The sequence below is a fragment of the Dermacentor albipictus genome, chromosome 1 (assembly GCF_038994185.2).
Source record: "Dermacentor albipictus isolate Rhodes 1998 colony chromosome 1, USDA_Dalb.pri_finalv2, whole genome shotgun sequence".
NCBI lineage: Eukaryota > Metazoa > Arthropoda > Arachnida > Ixodida > Ixodidae > Dermacentor > Dermacentor albipictus.
Genome location: NC_091821.1, coordinates 463,868,441 through 463,889,889, shown reverse-complemented (window position 1 = coordinate 463,889,889; position 21,449 = coordinate 463,868,441). Strand labels below are relative to the sequence as shown.

Sequence of the window (21,449 nt, the reverse complement as noted above, 5' to 3'; positions counted from 1 at the left end):
CTCGCACCACTTTTGGCACGGGCGCTGGCGGACGCTGCTCGAACGCCCCACATTCACGGACGAGCGTACGCCCAGTATTCATCAGAGACCAGCACGACGTCCCCTTGGTTGAAGAAAGCACAGCGTAGACCCTGTCGCGTAGCCTGGGTGGAACAGTTTCGGAGGTCGTCCGTCGGCATCAAGGAGTGGAAGGTCGTCAAGGCGCTACCCGCAAATCCAATCGAGAAGATGCCGCCGAGACGACTCAAGCCGCTGACGCAGGTGAGCGTGCCGGCCACCTCGCGTGCGCTCACTCGGAGTCAGGCAAAAATAATCACTTCGAGGCAGCTCAACCTGAATGTGACCACCAGGCTAGCGTCACCGAGCGGGCCTAGCGTTCGGATGCCCCGAGCCAGGAGGACCGGTCGTTCACCGACAGGGGACGTACTAACCACGTCCAAAAGTGAGGCCAACGCAAGGGCTCTTCGTCGCAATTCATCTGGTACAGGGAGATGGCGAAATCCCAAAAAGCGACGTCGAGCGATTTGTGAGTCCTTGTTCAGAAGTGACGGCGATAATAAGAAGGTTATGGGAATAAAGGGAAGAAATTCCTACGACAAATTCCGCGGCCGCGAGCACAGATCCGCGAGCAGCCAATCACCGACCATTACGTCCTCACGCGATGAGTCGGACGCGTTCTGGAACCAGACAGGAAGCTGCCGACACACTACAGACCAGGCCAGGGGCAATGAAAGCGGAGCCAACAGGAAGGGAGGCTGTGGAAAGTCAGAATGCAAGCGTCGTTCCCTATGCGTCGGCATGGTAGGCATCGAGTCACATGGCAGCCTATTCGTTGGCAAGCGAAACTCGAACGTGCAACGCTGCCCGTACAAACGCACACCCATCAGCCATGGCAAGAAAAGGTCACAGTCCCGGTCACATCCCGTGACTACAGTGGACAACACAGGTGGAAAAGGAAAGCGCTGCAGTAGTGCACCTAAAGGAGTTACAACTCCGAGAACAAGAGCTATGGGAAGATGAAGAAAGCACAACGGATGCAGGAGGAGAATCCTGACAGATACTACGCCTAACTAAAACATCAACGAGTTCAATTCAATTGGTCCATCAACCTTTTCAACAGTCTGCGAAGTCGAATCATCTTCTGCTGCGACTGAACAATCGCAGACTTCGAGCTCTCGCTGTGTACTGTTGTAGCACCATGAACAAGAACCTCGACATTTGTTTTCTCAAGTTTTGCCGCTAACGTCGCGGCACCCTACGAATACACTAGTGATTGCTTCTTCTGAGAAAACGCGTAGTTAGAATAGTATTATAGATAGCGTAACATTAAAACTGTGAAGCGCCATCATTCGACTTGCAACAAAGCGCCATCTGACATCGTGTCTAAGGCATGGGAAAACGAGACTGTTCGCTTGACAGCGTAGCAGAGCTAAAAGGTGTTGATTTCACCGTTGCCGTTGGTATCGTCCCAATTCGGCTCGCTGCTATATGCGAAGGAAGTGGTTCGTAGCAACGCTCGCAACAATTTGGACTTTCTTTGGCTGGAGTTGGGGATGATGTAAAAAAAAATCAGCGAATCAAATGAATTCCGCCTGGAAAACTGATTAAGGCAGATGGCATTTTCCATCCCGTCTCCCCCTCTGTGCCCGTTTGCTGCGACATATGTTAAAAGTCCTCCCCCGCACCGAGATAACGACGGTACAGCTGCAGCTTCACTTTAAAACAATAACCAGTTGTGAGCCATACTTTATAGTTGCGCAGAGTGGGGACTGGCGAGACGTTCAGCAGAAGTACATGCTAGTGTTCTGGCATTCAAACAATATCTGTGCTATGGAATGCACTGTAAGCCAACGTCTTATATTTTGAAACTCTTGGCGTTACTTAGTGTGTGTAAAGAGTGCAGGCTTCTGGTTATACAGCATTACATGGTGTGTTAGGCTGCAATATGTATAGTACCGGGAAAAATTTATGTATTTAACAGACCTATTCGTTGTGCTGCCTAAGTTGTCACATTTTTATAATAAAATAATTGCACATGAGAAGTTTTTTCAAGCGTTGTAGCCAAAGTGTGAGATTGGATGTTTCTGTTGTGCTGCACCAGTTTTACTGTTAAGTTAGGGGCTGTTATGCATCATTAAAGGTATTCGGGGAAACTAATAGATTAAATATACGGTTATTTCGCAATGCTGAGATTACTGCGGACTTGTTCATGCTATTTTTTTTACAAAACCAATGTCAGTTGCTTCGCTGGGCGTTAACAATATGGCTCAAACTACAATATTCTGGTTCGCCTACACCCCAAACATATTCTAGCAGAAACTAACTAGCAGAATTCTCGCTTTCTGATTGTACTTGACAAAAAATTGAATCAAATGCAGAACTTAGCTTGCCCCGTTCATCATCTAACAACAAGAAGTTTTGTGAATTTCAGCCTTTCACTAAAAAAAGACATCTGCAAAATTTTGTTACTGCAAAAACGGTCGTACAGCTTCATCTGGTTAATAAGACAGTATCATACTAAAGCATTGCCTAATTTCCCCTCCTACTTCGTCAATATTCTTCGATCATTTAGCGCGACAGTATGACGTTAAACGAGAAAGTAAACCTCGGCCGGTGTATTATAAGGATTCGTTTATTTCTTGATTCCATTCCTTTCTTGTCATTCTCACCGGCTTATCCAGGTGAGAACGTGGTCGCAGCGCCTCTCGGAACGCTGAAGGCCCAAAGGAGTAGCATAGGAACTAAATTGTCGCACTCCCTCCGTGATGACAGCGCCAGCATAGTCCCTGCTTTTGAAGGCCAAACAAACAGAAATATTCAAATATAAAGCGTACAATACTAATAACCATAGTAAAGAAAAGCAGTACAATAAATTTCGGCATACTTTCGCAGTGGGCAACAGTGATGATACCTGGCATTTAATATTGTAACGGCGCTTCTCTACTCACGAAGAAAGGAAGAAGAAGCGGAGAAAGAAGAAGAAGAAGAGAACTTTGCTTCCTGGTCCGACGGCCTCACCTGGTCCAGTGTATTAACACCGTGATGTTCAAACGAGCGCCTTCCACCTCGTAACACTTTTGGTACAGCGCTGGGGGACGCCGCTCGAAAGGCCTCACATTCGCGGACGAACGTACGCCCAGTATTCATCAGAGACCAGCACGACATCCCCTTGGTTGAAGAATACACAGCGTGGACCCTGTCGCGTAGCCTGGGTGGAACAGTCGGCATGCAGGAGTTAAAGGCCGTCAAGACGCTACCGGCAAAGCGAATCGAGAAGATGCTGCCGAGACTACTCAAGACGCCGACGCAGGTGAGCGTGCCGTCCACCTCGCGTGCGCTCACTCGGAGTCGGGCAAAAAGAATCGCTTCGAGGCAGTTCAACCTGGATGTGACGGCCAGGCTAGCGTCACCGAGCGGGCCTAGCGTTCGGATGCCCCGAGCCAGGAGGACCGGTGGTTCACCGACAGGGGACGTACTAACCGCGTCCAAAAGTGAGGCCAACACAAGGGCTCTTCGTCGCAATTCATCTGGTACAGGGAGATGGCGAAATCCCTGCAAGCGACGTCATTCCATATGTGAGTCTTTGGTCAGAAGTGACGGCGAAACAAAGAAAATTACGGAAATAAAGGAAGGAGGTTGCTACGACAACTTTGGCGGCCGCAAACACAGCTCCACGAGCTGTCAATCTCCGACCGTAAATTCCTTGCGCCCCGAGTCTAACGCCTTCTGGAACCACACAGGAAGTTTCCATCAGTCTGCAGCCCGGGTCAGGGCCAATGAAAATGGCCACAATATGAAGGGAGACTGTGGAAAGTCAGAAAGCAAGTGTCGTTCCCTACGCGTCGACCTAGTAGGGATCCAGTCACATGGCAGCCTGCTCATTGACAAGCGAAGCTTGAACGTGCAACGTTACCTGTGCACAAGCACACCCATCAGCCACGGCAAGAAAAAGGCACAGGCGCGGACGCATCCCGAGACCGCATTAAGGCGCGCTCACACTAGCGGGAGACTTCCCGCAGCGGCACAGCGTAAACGACGCCGCTGCGTCGTAGCTGCTCGGAATGACGGTCACACTGCGCGCGTTTTCTCGCTGCGGTTCTTGGAATGTAGAGAGAGGAGGCGTTGAGGGAGGCAGGAACACACAGGACAGCGCGCCGAGCAACAGCCGAGTGTCCCGCAGCACGCGCGCAGCCTCCTGCCTCCGCCGACGGGGTCACTGAACAGGGACCGACGTCACGGTTCACGGTCGGCCCCCATTGGCTGTTCTCGACAGCGGCACGGCAAAAATAGGTACAGGACCCATCGCTCTGCGGGACGGCAGAGCAGCCTGTCTGCGGGAGAAAAACCGGTCTGTGCGGGAAGCGGCGTGCGGGAAACGTCCTGCGTTGTGCGTTTTCCCGCTAGTGTGAGCGCGCCTTTAGACATCACAGGTGGAAAAGGAAAGCGCTACAATACTGCACCTAGATGGGCTACAACGCCGAGAACAAGCGCTGAAGGAAGTGGAAGAAAGCACAACGGATGGAGGAAGAAGATCCTGACAGAGTCTGCGACTAAGACAATGGGATTAGTACATCAACCGAACCCGCATTATGCAAAGCCGACCTTTGTTTTCTTGCGACTGGACATTCGCAGCCATCGGGCGTCCGCTGTGTGCTGCTGTAGGACCGCGCCTTATTAGCAAGACGCTGGTCTCCTGAAGGTATGCCCCGCTAACCTGCTTGCCGTGTATAAATAGTTATAATCCTTTGTTCTCTTCTTCGTCGTGTATGCAGATGTGTCCTTACGATATTATCGATAGCGTAATAATATAGCAGTAAGGAATATTCCAATTGTCGAGCACCATCTATCGACTTGCAGCAAAGTGTCATCCACTATCGCGTCTAAGGCAGGAGAAAACGAAACTGCTCCCTTTGCTCCTTTTGCGTGCGTAGCTATACGCACGTCAAGCTGCTGCTTCCACCCTTGTTTTGTGAGGTCATCCTAATGCTATTCATTGCTATTTTCGAAGCATATGGTTCGTGGTAACGCTGGCAGGAATTTAGGCTTCCCTTTTTTTCAACTAGGCTTAACAAAGCGAGCGCATAAAATAAAATCCGTCAGCCAAACAGTGACTAACGCAGACCTCTTCTCCCATATTATCTCCTCATGTCTGTCTGTTTCCGGCGAAATCTAGAAAAAAAGCCTTCCGTCCCTCCAATAACATGCTTCAGCAGAACCAATCTTGCGTTTATATATTCAGGTCGGACATGGGGAAGGGAAGGCGAAGAAACGAGCTAAGGAAAAGGGGGCGTTCTTTCAAGCGGAAGGGCGGAAGCGGGGAGGGGGTCGGGGTATTCGGGCCAGGAGCCAACAGCACTTTCTATAGACTGGCCTGCGACGCGAAGCGAATACGTCGCTTCGCGTCACTTGGAGGAAAGGGCACGCAACTATATGACCAGGGTGTAAGAACAATATGTAGCGAATGAATTACACCGTGCACAGGACACAAGCTCAGAAGTGCGCCGACGCTGGATCCTCGGCTGGGGCGCACTGTTGCTTGACCATTTTGTCTTCAACCATCCAAGTCCGGCCTAAAACAGCCTGCTGTAGACTGGGCTGGAAGCAATAGGTTAGTGATTTCTATGCTTGTTTAGATATAGAAAGCATGTTTCATTAATGAATGTACGCCTGCCGCAACAGTATTCTTTTTTTACCTTTGATGTAACACTGGTGCACAAGATATCGACATCAGGGCTTGTGCTTGCATTCGGTGCCCGCGTCGTCGTCTGTCTACAAGATCGCCTTGCTACACCTGCACGACCATATCGTGCCCTATCAAAAGCCGTATAAAAAGCCGTATCAAAAGCTGTCGTACGATTTCATCTTTGGTGGATCATTGCACAACGATCTATGTAAGAATTAGGTGTGCAAAGTGTAATTGAATCATCTTTGTTCGAAATATAATTATACTTGTTGGCATAGAAACGACACCCGAAAAAGTGGGTTCTCTGAAAATCAGGCAAAAAAGTCAGACGCCTGTAGTGCACACAAAAAACGTCTAGAACGGCTAAACTTTACTGAAATCTTAGCTTGTATCTTCGTGATTTCTTTCTTTCGTGTGTGTGCACTCACACACACACACAAAAGAAAGTGTGTGTGTGTGTGTGTGTTTGTGTGTGTGTGTGTGTGCGTGTGTGTGTGTGTGTGTGTGTGTGTGTGTGTGTGTGTGTGTGTGTGTGTGTGTGTGTGCGTGCGTGCGTGTGTGCGCGCGCGTGCGTGCGTGCGCGTGTAACCTTCCTTATGGGGCACCTATAGGTTGCTTTCACGTATGAACACTGCATCGGGAGGCCTTCACTTTGAGCGACTGGTGTATTGCTAGAAACGTTTTCACTTTGTGAAAGCCAAGTTCTCTTATAACTTCTTGTACTGCAAAAAAAATGCTACAAACTTGTGAATCCGAGGGTTTTAATAATCATTGGTTGCCCTTTGCCAAGTCGTACTGTTGAATCACTTATTCAAATGTAAAAGGCAGCTCATGTGCATAATGTCAAAAGCATATATAAACCGGTTATTTTCCGATTTCACTCATTTGAAGTCACCACACACAAAAAAAAACAGGTAATAAAAAAATGCCACTTTGTTCATTGTTTTTACCCTGCTATGATGTTTTGATTGAAGAAGACATTCAATTTGTTCTTTAAGGTAGGCAATAATTGATCTGCCATGTAACTTTATTGCATAGCATGGGAGACGGTAGCCAACCGTTATAAAACCTCGGAAAAATATATTACCATAATGCATAGTATTAGGCACATAGCGTTTTATTGCACTTTAATAATTTATGCTTTAGAACATTTTCATTTAATAACAATGTTGCTCAAAATCCACTGTACCGTAAAAATATACAACTACATACCAAAAAACACCATTGCAATAATAATAATAATAAAAATAATAATAATCATTGACACACATCTAAAGCAAAACAAAGAAACGGGCCTGTCTAAGTCCACGAGGACTTCTGCGACTAGGCCCGGCAGAGTCAGTACAGCGAAGTGGTTACATATATACATAAAGGTGAAAAAGTAGACATATGCATAATAACACGTTTTTATTTTTCAACTTTCAGAAGAATTGTTGGTAGTATTACCCGTTAACAGACAATGACATAGTAAATAAAGAGAAACACATAAACAACTTGAGTAAAAATCAGCACTAAATTTCAACATTTTATCAATAATTTCTTCAACTGTTTTTTCGAAGTTACCAAAAAGAATTCATCAGCCAAATCGTTAAATATTTTGGGGATGTATACACTTCTTCTCGCTTCACCATACTTGGTAGTGGAATAGGGTGCCTTAAAACGCTTTTTATTTCTTAATAACAATAATAATAATAATAATAATAATAATAATAATAATAATAATAATAATAATATAATCTTAGTGGGAACTTGTCCCTTTAGGTAGCTCGCTAGGCTAAACGAAAAGGCTGACACCGGTATGCTAGAGCCTGATAGCCAGCCATCTAGAGCAAAAATTTGCAAGGTGCAGAAGACACACGCACGCACACACACACGCACACACACGCACGCGCGTGCGGGTGCGCACGGATACACTTGTCCACTCGCATAGCACGTTACACACACACACACAAGGCAAGAACAGGGCAGTCGATGGCAGCACAGTGCGCTGATTTAGTGTTCCCAGGGCGTGAGATGGCGCGCGCTAGGCGCGCCAATTCAGTCTGGTCGGAAGGGAGTCCGAATGGCCCCGAGTTGAGGGGGGGGGGGGTGGAGGGAAGGAAAGTTCTGTATGCCAGATATAAGCATGGCGTTTCTGTGTCGGGCCGTGCTGGCGTGACGGGGCTAAGGCGGTCCTGACAGCTTGTTCAGACAGACTAAAGAAGAAAGATTAGTGGTGTCCAGAGAGCCGTCAGGCACCCTGCAGAGTACACTGACTCGTACAAGATCACGCCAGTGTGCCAGTGTTGCATGGTGTTCCACTTGACGGCGTTGAGGCGATCCTCCTAGGCTGGCACGAGGTAGCAGCCACTGAAAAGCCAGGAGTAGAGAATGCGTGCTGACCGGCGCTGAACATTCTCGAGTTCGTCAGCGAAGTGAGTTTGATACGGGGGCTGCTGGGAAACGAACAATGTGTTTAGCTCATGACAAGAAAAATTATTTTATGCGAAGCATATTACGAGGGCTCAACCCAGCTCCTCAGGCGCGGCGGTGACCATGAAATCACGTGACACCGTGACGTCACGACAGAGGAGAAGTGGCTTTGGCTCAACTCTTGCAAGACGGGCTGGGTGGGAATCGAACCAGGGTCTCCGGAGTGTGGGACGGAGACGCTACCACTGAGCCACGAGTACAACGCTTCAAAGCGGTACAAAAGCGCCTCTAGTGAATGCGGTGTTGCCTTAGAAACGCGCTGTTTCTAAGGCGTGCGTCTCTTGCTCAGGCGCACATTTCGTTGCCGCGCCGAACGCTGCTTTGCTCGACGCTCACCGCGTCCAATGCGGGGCGCGTAGTCGCTGCCCTGTAGCCCATTGTCTTACACCCCTTGGCGGGTCGACGGGAACGCTGTCGCGTTCCACTCTTGAAGGCGAAGAAGTAATGCATGAGTTGTTTCTTCGTCTAGCCGAACCAAATATAGCCAAGCAACAGCAGTTCACCAGGCTAAACAGTGGTTCAACAACTAAAATAAAGGCTAGTATGCTTCGCATCCTGGGCTTAACCTTACCTAAGCCACAGCCATTTTTTTTCTGTATTAGCACCTATGTTTCAGCTGTAAGAAAGAAAAGCAGACAAGAGGCCATTCCGCCGACTGCTTGATCGCTTGCCTTCGAGAGTGGGCCATACCCAATATGGTGGATTGGCCTAAAACTGGGTGATTTGTGTGAAATTATTATAATTAATCTTAATATAAGCACCATAAAGAAATTTTGAATAACTTAAAAGAATACATTCAGATAAAGTTTAAGAATTTAGCAATGAAATCGTCCTGATTCAATTATATATCTCATGACATCTGCACCAAGATCTCTGTGATAATGTCCCAGAGAAGAGGCTCCGGAATATAGAATATTGGGAATTGTTATATTCACTCGGGTACCATGAAATTTTCCTGCTAAAATATGTTTTCCTAATGATCAAAAACGGCGATATGACGGGAAGAAGCGTTCTATTGTTTCATCCTCACCCAGTATGAGCACACGGAGGGAAGGCGCCACACCAGATCGACGCAAATTATAGTTTAAGACAAGTATTCGACATTCGAATTTCTTAAACTGGACTTCGATTTTTCTATTGCGGCAGAAATTTCTGCTCCAGGAGAGTAGGAGGTGTCGGTGATTAGTTAAATTTGTTATTGATAGGCTCCGAGAGTCTCACATGACTACCCGTCTCCTGAACCTAATAGCAGTTATGAAAGATGATACAGGAATGATGTGGAGAATTGTACCACTAAGGGCAGCTCTCGCCATGGTGTCTGCTAATTCATTTGTAAGTAATCCTCTGTGACCAGGTACCCATACCAATCTAATGAGTGTTAAGTGAGGGAATTCTAGACAATTTGCAGTAAGAGGTGAACATAAAGATGCTTGCTTTCCTTCTGCCTCGTCTTCCTACCATCTCTTCTCATTGCTCATGCTGCCTTTACATCCTTTACATTCGGCCCCGCAGCAACTTTTGGGCACGGCTTGAAACCTGACGCGCGACAACTTGGCCACAAATTGAGTAAAATAATTGGGGATATAAACCATGCTCGAACAATCCACAGAAGTCGGGTCGTCGCCGGTGATGCATGTAGCGCACAAATAGCTTCTCTGCTGGGCGCCACTGAGTGTTGTACTCTGTTCGCAGTTGGGAAAGCAGTGCAGAGGATCCTGGGTACTGAACATTGGTAGGCCGCACTCGCGTGCCATGCAAACAGTCTTCTCAGCCGCTGCATGCAACTTCGCAACATTGCCGCGGAGACAACTGCTATCTGTCACGTTCGAGCCATCCGAGCTCGACAAAATGTCGCGGGCTGCTAAGCCGTCAATGTCCAAATGTGGAGCAGAAGGTAGGACGTCAATCAGGGACTACGTGCCCACAAATTGGTGATAAGGTGGCGTACACTTTTCCTTGATCTAAGTAGGATAAATCTGTATTTGCACTGAAGAAGCCCGTCATATTTTGTCCGTATTTAGGAAAACTTGGGCTGCGTGGGTGGGCCTCTGGCAATGTTGACGTTAGCCACGTTAGCCACATCTTGCCTCAGAATATAAAATTGTTAGTTTACTAATTCCTGTTTTTGTCGAAATCATGGTACTGCTATTTAGTCTGGGGCACGACAAACAAACACTCAGAAACTACATAAACTTCGAGAAAAAGCCCTTCGCAACATCGTTAATGCTTCATACGACACACACACGGAACCAATCTTTAAGGCCCTAAATCTATTACCAGTAAATGAGCTTTAACCTATAATGTTAAATAAACGCTATAAATTGGAAGTGAAAAATAACAATTCATTTTTTACTGAATTGTCCCGACTAGGCTGGCTTGAGAATGCCCGTACATTGAGAATATGTGAACTTTGCAAGGTGCTTATAACAAGAACGGCACTCACATGTTAAAATACCAGATACCTGCGCTGCTTAATAATCCTGTGTTTCAAACATAATAGAATTCCAAAACTAATTGTCTGATTTTCTTTGGTGTGATGTTCTATTTTTCAGTGTCTTTTGCTTTCTCAACATAATGTGTAATCTCATGCAGTATTTCATGTACTCGTGTGAACCTATCGTGTGTTCAAACGTATATCGTTTATTTTATTATTTCTTTTTTACACAATGATTTGCTATTATGCTTTTTTACTAGTATTTATGACAATAGCAGCTGATTTAAGACCGCAAAAAAAATATACGCCTGACTTCTGTACACTGTTCGGTTTATTTATATTGGCTGGCTGTATTTGTTATGCGCCTTGTCTGCCAGTACTCGGGGGTGCAGACCTCGTCAAGCATGATGAATGGATTTTTGTCTGTACATACCAAGTGTCTTTGATACTGGATTGATTGATTGATTGATTGATTGATTGATTGATTGATTGATTGATTGATTGATTGATTGATTGATTGATTGATTGATTGATTGATTGATTGATTGATTGATTGATTGATTGATTGATTGATTGATTGATTGATTGATTGATTGATCGATCGATCGATCGATCGATCGATCGTAAGAGATAGAAGCAGACGAGTGGCCATTCCTCCGGATGCCGGCTTTACTACGACTTCGCAGCCCTCTCTTCCTTTCTCATTGACCGCGCAGCCTTGTGCACTTCACGCTTTACACAACTTATTTGAAGCGCGTATGCTGTATATCATCATAATGTTACAGTAGAAGTGTTAATTCAATAATTAAACACATGTAATCTGCGAAGGTGCATTATCAACTGAGTTCTGACTTGATCTTTTCCCTGACCACAGTTTATATATATGTCACAGAGAGAAAAATTTTAGCGGAAGCTGAGGAGCTTTGGATAGTTCAAGCATACTGACCACACGTTTAAAGTACTCATGACACATTTTCCTTTCCCTGCACATGCACTCACACCATCCGCTCTTTATATAAACGAAAAAGAGATGAAAGGCGAAAAACAGTTTCATTGACTCAATATGTGCTGCTGTTCACGCAAGCATCGAAGGAATTCTGGAAGACGTAGCTGCATTCAATTCAATTCAATTTTTATTTCTCCAGAAATAATGGGTCCTGGAAAAGGTCAAGAGCTAAAGCTGTCTCAACAGCTTGACTAGGTCCATGACCCCCTCTACAAGGCAGTATTGTTTTACAGCGACAGGTAGTTTCCATATTGAATGACATCAAGAAATGCGAAAAACAATGAATTATACAGTAGCATAAGGGGGCAATTAATTAATAAATCAACAGCATATGATTTCAAAATGTGTTTGCGATAACTTTATCTATAGTTGTGAACACATGACAATACAAATAAAAGAAGTTAAGACGCCAGAATTTAAAGAAAGATAGAATACATACATGTTCATGTTAAACAGCACTTACGTATATATGTCTGCATATATGTCTTATATGCAGGCACTTATGTATATAGCATGCATATATGTCGTGTGTGATGCAAGTCTTCGTATGTGTTTCACATGGTACACATACTCCAAACAAAGGTGTTTTTTTGTTTTTTTGCAGTGCTCGAGTAGCACAAAAGCTCAAACATGACAGTGCTGCGTCATGTTTCCTTCAGTGCGTCAGTGTTCTTGAGTGCTGCACATGCGATTTATCACCAACTATCCCATAAGACGCCTGCAATTGAAAGAATGGAGTGAAGGAGTACCGTGGACTTGTACTGAACGGGGTTTCGCATGTCGAGTCAAAGAGTACACTGTGAGCTGAAACAGACGGCATGGCTGAAGATGTACTTCCCATTGTTCGGCTAATTGTGCACTGAAACTTATTTTTGCAGCTGAAAATCGCGCAGAGGTAACCCATCAAACGTGAGTCACCTGAGACCACATAAATAACACACGGAGCACGCTGCGGTTCAACAGGAAGTTCCACATGGTTCATCACACCACACACAAGACGAAGTCAGGAGTGCGATATTTCTAATCGCTGCAGCGCAAACCGAGCTGAAAATTCATTTCCTGCAACAGAGTTCCTCAGCTGGGTTCGTTCGCTCATCGGTTATGTATTCTTATAAAATTTTATTCATTCATTCATTCGCCGCACTGCCACCACCCAGGGTCGTCGGTCGTGTCGTTGTCGGCCTAGTATCACAACACTGTCTTTCGGAAACACTGTCGCGCGTGTGGTGCGTCCAAGGAACTCGGACGATCGTTGGTGTCGGCGTCTTCGCATCGGCGGCCATGAGGCATAGCAGCAGAAAGCAGCAGCCGAAGTGTCGCGGCCTCTGACTGGTGGACGCCGGCGACGCGTCGCACAATATTCTGGCGTCTGTAGCAGGCAAAATCGCGTCGCGACGCGTCAGTCTGCTCGCGACCGACGTTTCTGACGCATCTGACGCGTACAGGCGCGTGCCCACGCGTGCCAGTGGTTGGGCCTTTAGGGAAGGCCTAGGTGAGCACTCCGCGACGACGTCACCGCTACGCCACGCGGATGTGGCCGCCGCTACGCCACGCTATGTGCATTGCTCGGACATCTGACGCTTGTGCAAGGCTTCACTTGCTGCTTGTTGTGCGGGCGCTTCGGACGCGTTGATATTGTCACGTGGTAGTCACGGTGAAGAGAGCAGCCAAACTGGGAATGATGAAACTAACGTTTCATTGGGCGAACTTGTGCCCTCAAAAACAGGCTACACTCAGAGCGGCGACGGTGGCGAACACAGCTGGCGCTTTTCGAAAATCTGATCGTTGGGTCAAGCGCGTCGGCTTTTATACATCACTCATCGAACGTTCAAGAGTAATCGCTGGGACCCGCGAGTCTTCCATAAAGTGCTATACTATTCGCGCTGCGCACACATGAAATCAGATTACGCAAGGTTCGATGACAGACAGCGGATAAAACCATCGATAACATTCTAGAAACTTGCGATACGTGCAGGCGCCTCCTACGCTGTGCGATAACATATGATAAAAATTTAAGGCACTGATTAGCAACTCTCTGTTTTACAGAATTTCAAACGCTTCTTATAGGCTTACTATTTCCTAGACAAATTAAGGCTGCAGAGTACTTTGCCCGTGATCCCAAGACCTTGCAGCAGAGGCAATGGCAGTGCAAGGGATGAGAGACGGAAAGACCTGCGGAATCAATCAGAGATATCGAGGCGAGACTGGAATAGAATAGTTACTGCCGAAACATTGTCAAAAATTACAGAAATTATTCCCGTTCTTGTAAACGTAGTCGGCTATGCAACCTATGCAACATTAAAACGACTGAACTGCACCACATGCAGGGCGTTGGTGACACTGGATAAGCAGGTGAATGTTTCTCTCGCACAGCAACACCACGAGCTCGTAAAAGAACACGAGCGAAGTGGTCTTGTGTTTCCCGCCATGTGTGTCTTAAGTACCGTGAACCACTGCTGCGCTCCTGTGCAGCAGGTGTCCGAGATGCAGATTTTTTTGAAAGTAGGAAATCAGCGGCAATTCGCGACGGACCTAAGCTCATAGCAGCTTGCCTCCGAAGTGTTTTGCGATTTCTACGCATGTACGTGAAGAAGGAAACGCAAGCAACGCCATGACGAGGCATGTAATATGGCGCCGCGCAAACATATCGGGACACAACTTTCGTTATCGCGCGAATGACAGCCTTTGACGCCGACAACAAATCTAAGTAACGAAAAAAAAAAGAAACGCTCAACAAGAAGGCCGCTCAATGATACTCAAATATACGCGGTGTGCTCCCCGTGATCATGCATTTCGCGAGATATCTTTTTGTCCAGTTCGACATTCTTAAATAATTTTGTTTTTCGTTTTCCTGCTGTTCAGTAAGGTTGCGTGTAAATAAGTGATGCGTAAATAAATGCTGGATAAACAAGTCCGGCCTAATGTCCTCCTTGCGTCATGCTTTCAGCTATGTGCAATAACAAGGAGAAAGCTCGGTGCCGCTAAGCGCATCGGGCTATCGCTATCTGATCGGCGCCATGATCTACGCGTTTGCGGGCGTCACTTGACGCCGGAGGATTACGACAACACTATTCTTCTGACGTGAAGTGACGGCGGCAAGCGCGTACGTCCTGGGGCCGATATAATGCTGAAGCAAGGTTTACGTATGGGCTAGTTGGTATTACATGGTTTCAAACTTCACTTACAGCGCATACATAGGCAAGGGACCAAAAGAACAACGCAGACAAGCGCTGTCTTCGTCGTTCTTTTGGTCCCTTGTCTATGTATGCGCTGTAAGCGAACCTTTAAATGGCATAATACTGACTGCCCGATTTGCCCCAAGCCACTCCGCTCGCATGTTGCCTTGGGGAGGGACACGATGTCGCAGCTTGACATGTCGCCAATCGCTACGTTTCCAGCCCACAACGCAACAAGTGCGACTCGTGGTTGTCGCGAAAAGAAAGCTCGAGACTGACGCAGATTCTGCAGCTCGCGTCAACACGGCGCACGTTGTGACACAAGCCGACTACACTTGCTGGGCCGAAAATGCTCGAGTGTAGTGATAAATTGTCGTTGCGTACGCTCTTTCTGTTACTTTATTTTGGTAAACACAAATTAACTAACATTCCGAATATAACCAACAACATTTGTTCTCCATACAATAGCAAAAATTACTGACCACGCTACCTGGGTATATAAAATCTGGTAGGTCGCCCAAGTAGCATAACCTATACGCCAACTACGTAGATTGTAACGAGGCGGCTGAAAACTGAGGAGAGCAGCGCCGCTGCGATCCGTAGTGGCGCATATTTTTAAAAAATCATTTTAATAAAGTGCAAGCTTTACGCGGAGCGCGTAAATGTATCATTTAATGATCAAAAAGACCTATCCTAACGGCTCATTACGTTTGTACAAAATCGTCAAGTTTGCTTCAGGTTCCATTTTAAGGCGATGAGCCCCTCATGGATGCACAATCCATGAGCGGCTCATCGTAAACGCTTTGCTAACCGTCTGCGAGGCCGTACGTGCATATGCTATAAGCTTACGCGTCTAGTGAGGAAAGACGCGCGGGTTTCCCATGCCAGATATGGCTCTATCGTTCCGCCATTTTCCTCGAGGCGCGACGTAGGCGCGATGCGTACAAAATGGCGTTGATGATCCCGTTTCGCTTTCGTAACGCGACGCAAACTTGGCATTTTGCCTAAGAGACTGAAATGGAGGCGCTGTGCCTAGCGCTCTTGATAAAGCAAAACAGTCTTCTCCCGCACTAAAAAATTAAGCAGCTAGCGCACAGTGAACAATTATTGCGTCAAAAGCGCTTCCCGCTTCCCTTGTCTGCTGTGTACAAGCCGTCGTGTGCTTCCTTAGCCAGAATGAGTCATCGTGTATTGGCGCCAACGCACCTGTTTTCTACCTTGAGACAGCGTATACGCGACTAACCTGTGATGATGAGCGTTCTTGGCCACGTTATCGCTATCTCATGCAACGCAAGTGACTCGCCCAGACGCGACTGGTTGAGAAGCGGCCGAATATCACCGATAGCGTTGAGCACGCCACAAGTAGCCACTTGCGCGAATCAAGCGCCGGCGCTGCCATATCGGCCATATCTTGTTCACTTTGCTGCTTATTCACACCGCGTGAGGAAACTTCAAGGGGCCACCTTGCGTACATTTCTTTTCATAAATTAAAAAGCCACCGTTATCATAACCTCTGATGATCTGAAAAGTCATTAATCTTGGTTGCAATACGAGTGCATGAGTGAAAAGTGCAAAACGTCGCAGAAGGTTTGTAATGTTCAAGCAAGATTATCTCGAATAAACGCTTTTTTTTAAAGATGATAGCCTAAAACACAAATGCCCACACTACCCGAGACCGGTGCAAATGCCGTGAGCGTTCGTTATGAACAATATATTTTTATGGCGCCAAACGAAGTGAATAATGCGGCGATACGCATGACTTTCGGTGACCATTGCATATGGCCGCTCATTGCCATAACTTGTGCGGCTCGTTGCACCACAAATTGGGGCGCAAGATATCTGCAATGGCGGCCCAGCGGAAGGTCGCGGAACGTCAAATTGACGCTTACGAAACAGCTGGCGCTTCCTGTGACACTCTTCAGTATATTCCTTCATACAATCAACAATAGCTGACATGGCGGTTAACTTGGACCGCCACCACATATTCGCGAAATTGCAGGTGCATTGCTAGGGCTTCTGCATGCTACCGTTCACTTTCTTTTTGAAGCGCTAACGTTACAGCATGGCTGCCAAGCAGCAGAAAAGAGAAATATTAGTCGATGCGATTTGCAGTTCCACGTCACATATCGTCATCTTGAAAAAAACCCAAAATTGCATTTTGCAAAACTTCTGCTTCACAGCACAAATTTTAAACACGTGACCTCTTGACAGCCAATCAGAGAGTCAACATGGCGGGTAATGGCGGTCGTGCAGCCACGCGTGTCGAGAACAGAGCCATTGGAGCGCACGCGCCGGAAGCTGCAAGTTGTGCAGCAATATCACGTGGCCGGCATGAATGCTGAAGGTGGTGGTAACAACTTTATTGAGATTCTGCTCAGTTATGTTCTGGCAGGCCCGAGTCCTAGGATGGCCCCTCACGAGGAGCGACCCTTTCGGCCCAGGCAAAGAGGGCTTTTTGTACTTTTACGTCCGGCGTTCTGAGCAGCTCTTCCCACGTCTGTTGTGAGGGAGCTGGCAGGAGCGACCTGGGAGGGGGTAAGCCCTCGCACCCCCAAAGAATGTGATTTTGGGTAGCCAATGTTTGATTTGTGCAATTTTGACATATTGGGTTCCATTGCCCGTTGGTAATTATGGCTAGCCAATGTGGGCTGGGGAACGATTTAGTTTGGATTCGACGCAGGATCGAGGCTTGCGCTCGCGTGAGGCTTGCGTTTGGAGGCGGGTAGATTCGCCTTTATTGCTTGTAATAGTTTGTTATTTCGTGGTATGTCGTCGGTGCCTCATCCATGGGATCCGAGTCTGAGGGGCACATCTCCCGGTTGATTAGACCTCGGGCTACCCAGTGCGCCTCCTCATTCCCTTGATTCCCCGAATGGGCAGGGACCCATACGAGTTCAACAGTGTTTTCATTATTAAAGTCCCGTAGGGCTCGCGCTGCACAGACGCCTATGCTGCCTCTCGAAAAGTTTACTATTGCCCTTTTGGAGTCGCTTACAATAGTTTGCACGGAGGAATTCATGATGGCCAAAGCAATGGCAGTCTCTTCCGCTTCCACGGTGGACGCTGTTTTTATGGTCGCGGCGTTGAGGACACTTCCCTCTCCGGTCACGACGCTCACTACGTACGTTTGGTGATTTTGCTTTGCCGCATCGACATAAGCGGTGTGCTGGTTGCTTTGGTACCTTTCTTGAAGGGCCTTGGCTCTGGCAGACCGCCTCTTGCCGTGTCTCCCAGAGAGCATGTTCTTAGGTAACGGTTTTATAACCAAACGCCTTTTGACCGCACCGAGTAATGTTGTTCTTCCTGCTGAATTCATAACGGGATTCAGCCCGAGTTTACTTAGAATAACCCTGCCAGTTTCGGTGCGGGAGAGTCGTTCACGTTGGGCTGTTTTATGGGCCTCCACGAGTTCGTCTAGGGTATTGTATATACCTAGCTCAAGTAATCGTTCAGTGTTCGCATACCTCGGGAGACCAAGGGCAGCTTTATGAGCTGTGCGAATGACGCTGTTAACTTTTTCCTTGTCAGAAAGGCGTAGGTGGTAGTAAGGGAAGGAATACACGACGTGACTGATCAGGAAAGCCTGCGTCAAATGGCAGATATCAGCCTCCTTCATACCGCGGTGTCGTGCGGCTACTCGTCTGATTAGGCCACATATTTGGCGGGCTGTCGTCCGTAATCGGGCAATCGCCTCAGAATTATGGGTGTTATGTTGAATTAACATGCCCAGGACTCTTATAGTCAGTACGGGCGGAACTGGGCCATCTTCCATACTGACTCGTATAGGGGAGGTGGCATCCCTTTCGGTGGGGTGCTTGGAACAAGTTGGTTTCGGTTATGAGAATGTGTGCACACAAACATTGCGTCTTTCAGTTTGAAAACAGTACAGTACATATATCACACTGATAAACAGAATATAAAAGAAGTAGGACAATGAAGTTCCAAGTAAGCTTTCCTCGAACAGTGACCAACGGTACCACCGACGGTGATCTAGCAGCACTGTGCTACGTGCATTGAAGCGCACGTCATTCCCTTAGTCGCACGCATACGGACTCGAAACCGCGTAAGCTCACGCGTACGAGCAGCGACATGGGTATACCGTGCTCCTCGTGGTCGGGTCTACATTCGGAAGTCACATTCTGTTGCATTTGAGTTAAGATCACGATAATAATTATTGAAAATATTGATGTTAACTCGAGCCCTAACGCAAGACGTTATACCTTTAAAAGCACCTGCACTGAACTGGGACGCGCTTTCACGAAATTGAATGCACACGCAGATAATTTTGTGCTGCAGGCACTCGAGCGATACGGGCGCATTTTGTCACATCGATAAAACCAACGCTCCGCTATTTTTTTTCTCTATTGAATTCGTAATATCTAAATTTATAAACATTAATTCATTTACGTTCGCCTATGGCGATGCAACTGATGATCTTACTTTGTGCTTCTTTAAGATAATATTGCCAAATTTAGGTAAAGCTGAAATTGCTAACTGTACAGCTGACCCTTCCTACGGCCTTGGTACTTCCTAGCTCTTTCAGCTTGCCTTTGGCGTGCACTCGAATAGAACACAAGTTAGAACAGCGGTGCACTTTTTTCAAAAATATTCTGGAAGCAATGCTCGACATTTGTAGCAGTTCTCGTGTGTACAGCTGCCAGGAGGTAAATTCAAAGCATGCAGGTGACCAATGTGGGTTTGTGGTGAGTATAGAGTTTTAACGATTTAAGAGGAAAAGAATGTTGGGCTAGCTAGTTGTCGCTTACGCCTAGTTTCATTACTATTTAAGTTTCGTTCACGCGTTAGAATCTTTGAGTATATGCTAGTCGGTTCATCAAGAAAGATGGCATTTCAGCGCAAATAGGTAGAAGAAGAAAAAAAAACGGCCGGTTTGCGCTGAAAAGCCTTCATTCACACTGCTAATACATCTTGTGCGAACCACCTGATCGTTGGGTATTACTCTTTGAGAATATGGGCCGCTCCTTGTCGATGCAGGTGATGGCCTCGGAAAGCGTGGCACCGGCATTTTGTGGGAGACGGCTAAAGAACGCGCGGCGTAATGAAGGCTAATTAGAGGAATAGTGAATTTATTAAATTAAATGTACGAATGAGTATGTATTTTCTACATAAACGCAGAACATCGGGGTGAAGGTATAGAGGCCGTTGGGCCCGACGCGGCTTCCTCTCGGGGTGTACAAAACTTCGATGTCGCAAAAGAAGAGCGCCGACATGAAAACTCTTACTGCAGGCATGCGCAGAAATAAACTTGTGCTGAGGGGAATAACAACTTCGTCGACTTCGCGCCCGTAAGTGTCGTCAGAAGGCACTCGGACAACCGCGCACTCCGGCTCTTACACTCGGCGATGCAGCCGATGCGTCGAAGCGTACACAAACAATAAAGTTTCGAAAGTGTAAAATGCAATACGAATCTTTTCATTGGGTGACACGGGTGTATCGTCGCAGGCCTATTCAAGGCGGGAATTTGGAGCTTTGTATCCGTTGCCTTGGCGTTGAGAGATGTGACCTCGAAAGGTCGGCGTGCGCAAAGGGCGGGGTGTTCTGAACATCCATTTGTCATTTCGCGCGTGGTGTGTACAGCATCACCGAGAGAGTGTCATTAAGAACGCGTGAGTAATTAGCGGTACCGCCCACGCGCTTTTCTCGGGCTTAACTCGCCCTTTCTCGAGAGTGGCCGTTCGTCACGGTGCTCGCGACGGTACAATGACGCCTTTCTGTGGCGAGAGCTGCGCATAGTGCGAACCAAGCTAGCGCCCGAGGCAACAAACTGCGTTTCTCGAAAGGCAACTGCCCCGAATTTGGACTGTGACACTGGCGTGTCCGAAGTCGTAAACGGAGTCGGCGCGAAGAAAGTGTACAAATGCTGGAACTCACGTTCTCGATGTAGTCCAGCTGTGTGGTCCTCGTTCACTTCGCGCGGTTCTGTGCAATTGGCTCGCCACTCAAAGAACGCACTCCCTTGCTCCCGTGGCCGTCTCCGCGTGTGCGTCGGAGAACTACGGAGGGTCTTCTGCGCGTGTGCCTCCGGATGGAGGAGGGTCCCGTCCCTCCATTTAGTTGCGTGCAACGTTACCGATGCGAACGCGAAAGATGGCAAGGATTGCCCTTGCGTGCAGCGAGGAAAGAAAAGAAACACCGCTGAAGGAGCCTTGCGATGATTGCCTTCCCTGGGCACTGAGTAGGGCAGGCTCCCTCTCAGCGTTTGATGCGAACCATGAGAGTGAGGCTACAACCGTACTCGGAATTTGACTTTTATCGAACTTTACTCTCGTCGTCAAGAGTGATTTTTGATAACATTTGGATCTAATAGGCAAATTACAACACAAATTGCCGCTATGAGATCGCCATCACAGGACGCAATGAAATAGACGAACTATCATCCACAGTGTATGTGCTCTCGCAGTCGCAGTATTGTTCGCAAGAGTAGAACGTCACCCTGCGTAATGCATATGTGTTTCCCTGCGTGTGCGCTTTAGAAGGGAACGGGAGTGAGCGCTTGTCCGATAATAAATAAAGAGGTAAGTAATTGCTCGTAAAGGAAATGGTACTACGCAGGTGGGCATGTTGGCTAGTTTATTCCCGCAGCTCTCCCGAAGCATGTTTGGTGCGACCTACATTGGTCAGTGCTCAGAAAATTGGCATACTATAGACTTATAAGTT

The 21,449-nt window shown here is 47.2% G+C and overlaps 1 protein-coding gene across 1 annotated transcript in view; it reads right to left on the bottom strand.

Moving 5' to 3' along the window:
• Positions 1-20,820, bottom strand: part of LOC135905600 (mite allergen Der f 7-like) — a 66,240-nt gene extending 45,420 nt beyond the window's left edge. The window contains exon 1 of the mRNA XM_065436552.2: positions 20,664-20,820. The gene's annotated coding sequence lies outside the window, so the exon portion shown is untranslated. The remainder of the gene's footprint in view (positions 1-20,663) is intronic.
• Between the last annotated feature and the right edge of the window lie 629 nt (positions 20,821-21,449).